Source organism: Paramormyrops kingsleyae, chromosome 25, assembly GCF_048594095.1.
Source record: "Paramormyrops kingsleyae isolate MSU_618 chromosome 25, PKINGS_0.4, whole genome shotgun sequence".
Lineage (NCBI taxonomy): Eukaryota > Metazoa > Chordata > Actinopteri > Osteoglossiformes > Mormyridae > Paramormyrops > Paramormyrops kingsleyae.
Window position 1 is genome coordinate 9,000,214 of NC_132821.1, and position 12,015 is coordinate 9,012,228.

Sequence of the window (12,015 nt, forward strand, 5' to 3'; positions counted from 1 at the left end):
GCAATATAACATGTCTGTATAAACCTGGAAAATCAGTTCAACTTACATTGTTCTTATTTATGTTCCAGTCACATATTAATTATAAAAATCATTTGTCCTGCAAGTTCTGTGTGTCATTCCAAATCAAGATATATGCAATGCCTAATGATAGTCATTTCCATTCCCTTGTGATATTTAAAAACTTAATAAATTACATATTGCTATAACTACTGCAATGTCCAGCCAAAGTAGGTCATTTTGGTAGTATATCAATCAGGACACTGCCCTTATGTCTAATTTATAAGGATAACTTCACCTGCATGTACAGTATGGCCACCAGCCACACTGAACCTACAGCATTTCCATGCTCATTTCAATCAAACAGCTAATTCTGAGGCATACTTCATCTGATCATCACCAAATTTGACCAACTAATGTAGCACTGCACCTCAGACAGACCCACCAAATTTGGTGCTGATCGGTCAAATGTGGGCGCTACAGTTACTGTCCATATATGTCTACGACCTACCTTAGCAAATTCAGCTGAAATGTCCTTCTTTCTCATAAAACCTTCAAAGAATTGTGACCTTTCCCTTCACCTTAGTCCATATTTTTCATTTCCTTTCATTTTTCACCTATTTGCCTCATATAACATTATCAGACTTCATTTACACATGAGAAGGCCTAAAAGTATTAAATAGTATTTCTAAAATGGAGCGCTGACTCCACCTGCTGGCCAAACCATTTCCATGCCCATTTCAATCAAACAGTTATATCGCTGGCATGCTTCATCCAATCCTCTCAAAAATTGACCGACTGATTTATCTCTGGCCCACAGACAGACCCTCCACCTTATGTGCTGATTGGTCAAAGGGGGGCGCTACAGCTACTCTCTAAATATGTTTAAGACCAACATAGGCTAATGCAACTGATATTACCTTATTTCTCATCAAATATTTAAAGATTAATCACCATTACCTTGATCTCAGTTAATATTTTTAAATTGCTTTAATTTTCCTGCCATTAGACTTTTAGAAATGTATCAAACTTCAGTGATACTTCATGCTCTGTACATTGCAGCAATTGCAATTTCTTTGAACAGCTAGTCACCACATTTCCCTTCTGTTTCTCATCTACAGATATCCATTTATTGTACCTTAATCAACATTTCTATGGTAATGTTCAAATGTCAGGTATCATCTTATAGTAGCATTTCCTACTTTCTGACTATTTAAATGCATTGGCCATCAGTTACAGTCTGTACTTCATTTAAAATTTAGCCACTGTCATAATATTTCTAAGACCAACCTTGGTTAATGCAACTGAAATTAGCTTATTTCTCATCAAATATTTAAAAATTAATCACCATTCCCTTCACCTCAGTCAATATTAATAAATTGGTTTCATTATCCTGTCATTTGACTTTTAGAAATGTATCAAACTTCAGTGATGTACACTGCAGCAATTTCAATTTTTTTCCAACAGCTAGTCACCACATGTCTGTAATTTCTTATCTACCATTTTCTTACTTTCTGACTATTTCAATGCATTGGCCATCAGTTACAATATGTACTTCATTTACAATTTAGCCACTGTCCTAATATGTTTAAGACCAACCTTGGTTAATGCAGCTGACATCTCCTTATTGTTTATTTAGACATTTAAATATTAATCACCTTTCCCTTCATCTAAGTCCATATTTTTAATCTGCTTATATATTTCTGTCATTTAAGTTTAAGAAATCTATCAAACTTCAATGTTACTTCAGCCTGTGTACACTGCAGCAATTGCAATATTTCTCCAACAGCTAGTCACCACATTTCCCTTCTGTTTCTCATCTACCTTTCTCCCTTTATCGTACCTTGAGAAACATTTCCAAGGTAATGTTTAAATGTTAGATATCATCTCATAGTAGCATTTCATATTTTCTGCCAATTTAAATGTATTGTTCATCAATTACAGTCTGTACTTCATTTCAAATAATTAGTGAACTTCTAATTTTATGCCATTCACTTCTTTCCTCTTCATTGCTTCTTTCCATTAGCTTTGGACCCGATTGTCACTGCTTGCAGTTATCTTTATTATTATTATTATTATTTTTCTGCCCTAAAACTGAATGTACAGCCTAAACTGTAAGAGCTAGACCAACCAAACTTGGTCAGATGATGTCAATTCCTACCCGCTACTCAGATTCTCTGACCCAGTCCTGCCAGCCAGATGGGGGCGCCTTAGCGCCCCCCAACACGTTTCGGTCGATATCTCCTGTCCTGTTAGACCTACAATCGAAATTCTTTGTTCTACATATACAGACAGCAAAGCCCTACCAACTTGCCATTTGGACTATGAAGCTCCGCCTACTTAGATTTTTTGCTAATTTGCATAATTTGCCAATCCTACTTTTTCCTTAAAGTCCTGGCTTGTCCTACCAAATCAGACAAATGAGGTGTCAGACGAATCAGAATTCTCTGCTGATCAAGAATTATCCACAAAATTCAGACATTTTTATATCCTACGGCCATTAGCCACGCCCAAACAATGTCCAAATTTGGCCCGTTTTGGTCTGACGGCTATAACTTGGCCGTGCCTTGGCCTACCTTGACCAAATTTGAAATGCTACCTCCCTACACCATTCTGGGGACACGGTCCGAGGCGGGCCGCATTTCGTCAATAGGGGGCGCTACAACTAAAAACTGGCAATATCTCCTGACTGCCTTTGCCAATCTAACTGAAATTTGGTAGATATGTACTAGGAAGCAGCCTGTGGTCAGTCACCTACAATGGCAGTAATTATTCCTTAAAGAGTGGCCGCCATCAGCCAATCAAAATCAAGCAGGCATTTCACAGGCTTCTCAATGACCAATCTAAATCAAATTTGGGTGATACATTTGTGCTCTGACCCTCTGCCTAAACTGTAAAGGACACCTCACTCGGCCAGATGGGGGCGCAACAGTGACAACTTTTGCATTTCTGCCTATTTCTCGAGAACGGTGAAGCCTACAATCGACATTTCTTGCCAGGTCAATTCAGTACGACATGCCAAATCAAACAACATGTAGAACTTGCTTCTGCATCTTTGCATTTTTGCATAATTCATATTGGTCTGAAAACAAGACATTTCGTTAACCTCCTAGGATTTTCACCAAACCTACACAAATCTGGTATCATTTAAATCAGGAGACAGTCATAATAAATAATTCATAAAAAAATCATAAACTTTCCATGAGGTATAGTCACCAGCCACACACAAACCATACAGGTGCCATGCCCAATTCAATCAGACAGCTATATCTCAGGCCTGCCTCAGCCAATCATCACCAAACTTTAATATATCCTGTAGAATAGTAGTCCGGAAGGGCCCTCCAAATTTGGTGCCGATCGGTCAAACGGGGGCGCTACAACAACATAACATGTCTGTATAAACCTTGAAAATCAGTTCAACTTACATTTATCTCATTTCTGTTCTAGTGACATGTTACTGGTTAAAATATTTTGTACTGCCAGTTCTGTGAGTCATGCCAAATCAAGACATATGCAATGCCCAATGATAGTCATTTTCATTCCCTTGTGATGTTTAAAAACTTAATAAATAACATATTACTGTAACTTCTACAATGTTCAGCCCAAGTAGGTCATTCTGGTAGTACATCAATCAGGACATTGCCATTATGGATAATTCATAAAAATATCTTAACCTGTACGCTATGGCCACCAGCTACAACAAACCTGCACCATATCCATGCTCATTTCAATCAACCATCTAAAGCTCAGCTGTGCTTCAGCCAATCCTCATCAAATTTGACGGCCTAATGTAGTAAGGGACCTCAGACAGACCCTCCAATTTTGGTTCCAATCGGTCAAATGGGGGCGCTACAGCCACTGTCCATATATTTCTAAGACCCACCTTAGCAAATTCAGCTGAAATGTCCTTATTTCTCATAAAACCTTGAAAGAATTGTTACCTTTCCCTTCACCTGAGTCCATATTTCTTATTCACTTTCATTTTTCACCGATTTGCCTCATAGAACATTATCAGACTTAATTTACACATAAGAAGGCCTGAAAGTATTGAATACAATTTCTAAAATGGAGCGCTGACTCCACCTGCTGGCCACACTGTTTCCATGCCCATTTCATTAAAATAGCTATATCTCTGGCATGCTTCATCCAATCCTCACAAAATTTGACGCACATCTGTGTTACTAGACTTCAGAAAGACCTTCCAAGTTTGGTGGCAATCGGTCAAACGGGGGCACTACAGCCACTGTCCTAATATGTCTAAGACCAACCTTGGTTAATGCAGCTGAAATCTGCTTATCGTTTATTTAAAAATTAAAAAATTAATCACCTTTCCCTTCATCTAAGTCCATATTTTTAATCTGCTTATATTTTCCTGCCATTTGACTTTTACAAATCTTTCAAACTTCAATCTTTCTTCAGGCTGTGTACACTGCAGCAATTACAATTTTATAATAAATTGGCCAGCAGGTGGAGTCAGCGCTCCATTTCAATAATGCCTTCAATACTTTTAGCCTTTCTCCTGTCTAAATGTATAACCTAGAATAGGATACAGCATGATATTACTGCTGTTACATGTCACACTACGCAACTCAGCACTTTGTTAAGAATATGCAACACAGCCTATGTTTACACAGGCAGTATAACAAAGCAACTCTGTAATATCTAGACTTACCAGACCAGGTATGAAGGTCCCTAAATCTACCAACTAGTCAGGCCATCTGACCCAAACCATGCATTCAGTCAGGCTAAGGCACTCCACCACAGGGTTCTACATTCTGTCCTACATTTGCTGACCTTTTAGACCGATAATATTTAATCTATATCCTGATTTCTACCTACTACTGAGACCATCTGACCAAAATAATGCATTCAGTCAGGTTCAGGCACTACACCACAGGGTTCTACATTCTTTCCTACATTTCCTGACCTGTTAGACCGACACTAAACAATCTCCATCCTGATTTCTACCTGCTACTCAAACCATCTGACTGAAACAAGTTCTGTTCTGTCTGACATCTGCTGACCTGTAGTTCTGTCTGACTTGTTAGTACCCTCCTCTACAGTTTGCCCTACATCTCCTGTCGCAATAGAGCTACACTAAATCTGCATCCTGTTATGGCAGTCTAATTCTGTCTGACTTTCTACTACCCTGGTCACCAGTCCTCTGCCGTTATTGCTCTATTACTTGTCCTACCTGTCCTACTTGTCCTACCTGTCCTACTTTTCATACCCTTTGGACCCTTCAGTAACTGCCTGCAGTTTCTAGTTAAGGGTCCAAAGGACGAAGTCCTTATGGACCATTATTGTTTTTCTTAGGATTATTATTAAGGGTCCAAAGGACGAAGTCCTTATGGACCATTATTGTTTTTCTTAGGATTATTATTATTATTATTATTATTATTATTATTTTTCTGCCCTAAAACTGAATGCCCAGCCTAAACCGTAAGTCCAAGGCCTACCAAATTTGGTAGGATGATTGGAATTCCTACCCACTACTCAGCATGTCCGACGCGTCCGACTCAGCCAGAGGGGGGCGCCGTAGCGCCCCCCAACACGTTTTGGACGATATCTCCTGTCCAGTTTGTCCTACCTTCGAAATTCTTTTTTCTCCTGATACAGACAGCCATGCCCTACCAAAAAGTCAATGGGACCATGAAGCTCCGCCTACTTAGATTTTTTGCTAATTTGCATAATTTGCAAATCCTACTTTTTCCTTCAAGTCCTGGCTTGTCCTACCAAATCAGACAAATGAGGTGTCAGACGAATCAGAATTCTCAGCTGATCAAGAATCATTAAGAAAATTCAGACATTTTTATATCCTACGGCCATTAGCCACGCCCAAACAATGTCCAAATTTGGCCCGTTTTGGTCTGACGGCTATAACTTGGCCGTGCCTTGGCCTACCTTGACCAAATTTGAAATGCTACCTCCATACACCATTCTGGGGACACGGTCCGAGGCGGGCCGCATTTCGCCCATAGGGGGCGCTACAACTAAAAACTGGCAATATCTCCTGACTGCCTTGGCCAATCTGACTGAAATTTGGTAGATATGTGCTTGGACCCAGCCTGAGGTCAGCCACATACAATGGCAGTCATTAGTCCTTAGATCGTGGCCGCCATCGGCCAATCAAGATCAAGCAGCCATTTGACAGTCTTATCAATGACCAATCTAGACCAAATTTTGGTGGTATATTTGTCCTCCGACCCCCAGCCCAACATGCAAAGGACACCTCACTCGGCCACATGGGGGCGCTACAGTGACAACTTTTGCGTTTCTGCCTATTTCTCGAGAACGGTGAAGCCTACAATCGACATTTATTGCCAGGTCAATTCAGTACGACATGCCAAATCAAACAACATGTAGAACTTGCTTATGCATCTTTGCGTTTTTGCATAATTGTTATTGTTCTGAAAACAAGACATTTCATTAACCTCCTAGGATTTTCACCAAACCTACCCAAATCTGATATCATTTAAATCAGGAGACAGTCATAATAAATAATTCATAAAAAAATCATAAACTTTCCATGAGGTATAGTCACCAGCCACACACAAACCATACAGGTGCCATGCCCAATTCAATCAGACAGCTATATCTCAGGCCTGCCTCAGCCAATCATCACCAAACTTTAATATATCCTGTATAATAGTAGTCCGGAAGGGCCCTCCAAATTTGGTGCCGATCAATCAAACGGGGGCACTACAACAATATAACATGTCTGTATAAACCTTGAAAATCAGTTCAACTTACATTTATCTCATTTCTGTTCTAGTGACATATTACTGGTTAAAATATTTTGTACTGCCAGTTCTGTGAGTCATGCCAAATCAAGACACATGCAATGCCGAATGATAGTAATTTTCATTCCCTTGTGATGTTTAAAAACTTAATAAATAACATATTACTGTAACTTCAACAATGTCCAGCCCAAGTAGGTCATTCTGGTAGTACATCAATCAGGACATTGCCCTTATGGATAATTCATAAAAATATCTTGACGTGTATGCTATGGCCACCAGCTACAACAAACCTGCACCATATCCATGCTGATTTCAATCAACCATCTAAATCTCAGCCGTGCTTCAGCCAATCCTCATAAAATTTGACGGCCTAATGTAGTAAGGGACCTCAGACAGACCCTCCAATTTTGGTGCCAATCGGTCAAACGGGGGCGCTACAGCCACTGTCCATATATGTCTAAGACCCACCTTAGCAAATTGAGCTGAAATGTCCTTATTTCTCATAAAACCTTGAAATAATTGGTACCTTTCCCTTCACCTCAGTCCATATTTTTTTATTAACTTTCATTTTTCACCGATTTAACTAATACATCATTATCAGACTTAATTTACACATAATAAGGCCTGAAAGTATTCAATACAATTTCTAAAATGGAGCGCTGACTCCACCTGCTGGCCACACTATTTCCATGCCCATTTCATTCAAATAGCTATATCTCTGGCATGCTTCATCCAATCCTCACAAAATTTGACGCACATCTGTGTTACTAGACTTCAGAAAGACCTTCCAAGTTTGGTGGCAATCGGTCAAACGGGGGCACTACAGCCACTGTCATAATATGTCTAAGACCACCCTTGGTTAATGCAGCTGAAATCTGCTTATTGTTTATTTAAAAATTAAAATATTAATCACCTTTCCCTTCATCTAAGTCCATATATTTAATCTGCTTATATTTTCCTGCCATTTGACTTTTACAAATCTTTCAAACTTCAATCTTTCTTCAGGCTGTGTACACTGCAGCAATTACAATTTTATAATAAATTGGCCAGCAGGTGGAGTCAGCGCTCCATTTCAATAATGCCTTCAATACTTTTAGCCTTTCTCCTGTCTAAATGTATAACCTAGAATATGATACAGCATGATATTCCTGCTGGTACATGTCACACTATGCAACTCAGCACTTTGTTAAGAATATGCAACACAGCCTATGTTTACACAGGCAGTATAAAAAAGCAACTCTGTAATATCTAGACTTACCAGACCAGGTATGAAGGTCCCTAAATCTACCAACTAGTCAGGCCATCTGACCAAAACCATGCATTCAGTCAGGCTAAGGCACTACACCACAGGGTTCTACATTCTGTCCTACATTTGCTGACCTGTTAGTCCGATACTAACTAATCTATATCATGATTTCTACCTACTACTCAGACCATCTGACCAAAACAATGCATTCAGTCAGGTTCAGGCACTACACCACAGGGTTCTACATTATGTCCTACATTTCCTGACCTGTTAGACCGACACTAAACAATCTGCATCCTGATTTCTACCTTCTACTAAAACCATCTGACCTAAACAAGTTCTGTTCTGTCTGACATCTGCTGACCTGTAGTTCTGTCTGACTTGTTAGTACCCTCCTCTACGGTTTGCCCTACATCTCCTGTCGCATTAGAGCTACGCTAAATCTTCATCCTGTTATGGCAGTCTAATTTTGTCTGACTTTCTACTACCCTGGCCGCTGGTTCTCTGCCGTTATTCCTCTACTGTCCTACCAGTCCGATCGTCCTACGCTTTGGACCCTTTCGTAACTGCTTGCAGTTTCTAGTTATTATTATTATTATTATTATTTTTCTGCCCTAAAACTGAATGTACAGCCTAAACTGTAAGAGCTAGACCAACCAAACTTGGTCAGATGATGTCAATTCCTACCCACTACTCAGGTTGTCCTACCCAGTCCTGCCAGCCAGATGGGGGCGCCTTAGCGCCCCCCAACACGTTTCGGTCGATATCTCCTGTCCTGTTAGACCTACAATCGAAATTCTTTGTTCTACATATACAGACAGCAAAGCCCTACCAACTTGCCATTTGGACTATGAAGCTCCGCCTACTTAGATTTTTTGCTAATTTGCATAATTTGCCAATCCTACTTTTTCCTTAAAGTCCTGGCTTGTCCTACCAAATCAGACAAATGAGGTGTCAGACGAATCAGAATTCTCTGCTGATCAAGAATTATCCACAAAATTCAGACATTTTTATATCCTACGGCCATTAGCCACGCCCAAACAATGTCCAAATTTGGCCCGTTTTGGTCTGACGGCTATAACTTGGCCGTGCCTTGGCCTACCTTGACCAAATTTGAAATGCTACCTCCCTACACCATTCTGGGGACACGGTCCGAGGCGGGCCGCATTTCGTCAATAGGGGGCGCTACAACTAAAAACTGGCAATATCTCCTGACTGCCTTTGCCAATCTAACTGAAATTTGGTAGATATGTACTAGGAAGCAGCCTGTGGTCAGTCACCTACAATGGCAGTAATTATTCCTTAAAGAGTGGCCGCCATCAGCCAATCAAAATCAAGCAGGCATTTCACAGGCTTCTCAATGACCAATCTAAATCAAATTTGGGTGATACATTTGTGCTCTGACCCTCTGCCTAAACTGTAAAGGACACCTCACTCGGCCAGATGGGGGCGCAACAGTGACAACTTTTGCATTTCTGCCTATTTCTCGAGAACGGTGAAGCCTACAATCGACATTTCTTGCCAGGTCAATTCAGTACGACATGCCAAATCAAACAACATGTAGAACTTGCTTCTGCATCTTTGCGTTTTTGCATAATTCATATTGGTCTGAAAACAAGACATTTCGTTAACCTCCTAGGATTTTCACCAAACCTACACAAATCTGGTATCATTTAAATCAGGAGACAGTCATAATAAATAATTCATAAAAAAATCATAAACTTTCCATGAGGTATAGTCACCAGCCACACACAAACCATACAGGTGCCATGCCCAATTCAATCAGACAGCTATATCTCAGGCCTGCCTCAGCCAATCATCACCAAACTTTAATATATCCTGTAGAATAGTAGTCCGGAAGGGCCCTCCAAATTTGGTGCCGATCGGTCAAACGGGGGCGCTACAACAACATAACATGTCTGTATAAACCTTGAAAATCAGTTCAACTTACATTTATCTCATTTCTGTTCTAGTGACATGTTACTGGTTAAAATATTTTGTACTGCCAGTTCTGTGAGTCATGCCAAATCAAGACATATGCAATGCCCAATGATAGTCATTTTCATTCCCTTGTGATGTTTAAAAACTTAATAAATAACATATTACTGTAACTTCTACAATGTTCAGCCCAAGTAGGTCATTCTGGTAGTACATCAATCAGGACATTGCCATTATGGATAATTCATAAAAATATCTTAACCTGTACGCTATGGCCACCAGCTACAACAAACCTGCACCATATCCATGCTCATTTCAATCAACCATCTAAAGCTCAGCTGTGCTTCAGCCAATCCTCATCAAATTTGACGGCCTAATGTAGTAAGGGACCTCAGACAGACCCTCCAATTTTGGTTCCAATCGGTCAAATGGGGGCGCTACAGCCACTGTCCATATATTTCTAAGACCCACCTTAGCAAATTCAGCTGAAATGTCCTTATTTCTCATAAAACCTTGAAAGAATTGTTACCTTTCCCTTCACCTGAGTCCATATTTCTTATTCACTTTCATTTTTCACCGATTTGCCTCATAGAACATTATCAGACTTAATTTACACATAAGAAGGCCTGAAAGTATTGAATACAATTTCTAAAATGGAGCGCTGACTCCACCTGCTGGCCACACTGTTTCCATGCCCATTTCATTAAAATAGCTATATCTCTGGCATGCTTCATCCAATCCTCACAAAATTTGACGCACATCTGTGTTACTAGACTTCAGAAAGACCTTCCAAGTTTGGTGGCAATCGGTCAAACGGGGGCACTACAGCCACTGTCCTAATATGTCTAAGACCAACCTTGGTTAATGCAGCTGAAATCTGCTTATCGTTTATTTAAAAATTAAAAAATTAATCACCTTTCCCTTCATCTAAGTCCATATTTTTAATCTGCTTATATTTTCCTGCCATTTGACTTTTACAAATCTTTCAAACTTCAATCTTTCTTCAGGCTGTGTACACTGCAGCAATTACAATTTTATAATAAATTGGCCAGCAGGTGGAGTCAGCGCTCCATTTCAATAATGCCTTCAATACTTTTAGCCTTTCTCCTGTCTAAATGTATAACCTAGAATATGATACAGCATGATATTACTGCTGTTACATGTCACAATACGCAACTCAGCACTTTGTTAAGAATATGCAACACAGCCTATGTTTACACAGGCAGTATAAAAAAGAAAACTCTGTAATATCTAGACTTACCAGACCAGGTATGAAGGTCCCTAAATCTACCAACTAGTCAGGCCATCTGACCCAAACCATGCATTCAGTCAGGCTAAGGCACTCCACCACAGGGTTCTACATTCTGTCCTACATTTGCTGACCTGTTAGACCGATACTAACTAATCTATATCCTGATTTCTACCTACTACTGAGACCATCTGACCAAAACAATGCATTCAGTCAGGTTCAGGCACTACACCACAGGGTTCTACATTCTGTCCTACATTTCCTGACCTGTTAGACCGACACTCAACAATCTACATCATGATTTCTACCTTCTACTCAAACCATCTGACCTAAACAAGTTCTGTTCTGTCTGACATCTGCTGACCTGTAGTTCTGTCTGACTTTTTAGTATCCTCCTCTACGGTTTGCCCTACATCTCCTGTCACATTAGAGCTACGCTAAATCTCCATCCTGTTATGGCAGTCTAATTGTTGCCCGGTCAATTAAGTACGACATGCCAAATCAAACAACATGTAGAACTTGCTTCTGCATCTTTGCGTTTTTGCATAATTCATATTGGTCTGAAAACAAGACATTTCGTTAACCTCCTAGGATTTTCACCAAACCTACACAAATCTGGTATCATTTAAATCAGGAGACAGTCATAATAAATAATTCATAAAAAAATCATAAACTTTCCATGAGGTATAGTCACCAGCCACACACAAACCATACAGGTGCCATGCCCAATTCAATCAGACAGCTATATCTCAGGCCTGCCTCAGCCAATCATCACCAAACTTTAACATATCCTGTAGAATAGTAGTCCGGAAGGGCCCTCCAAATTTGGTGCCGATCGGTCA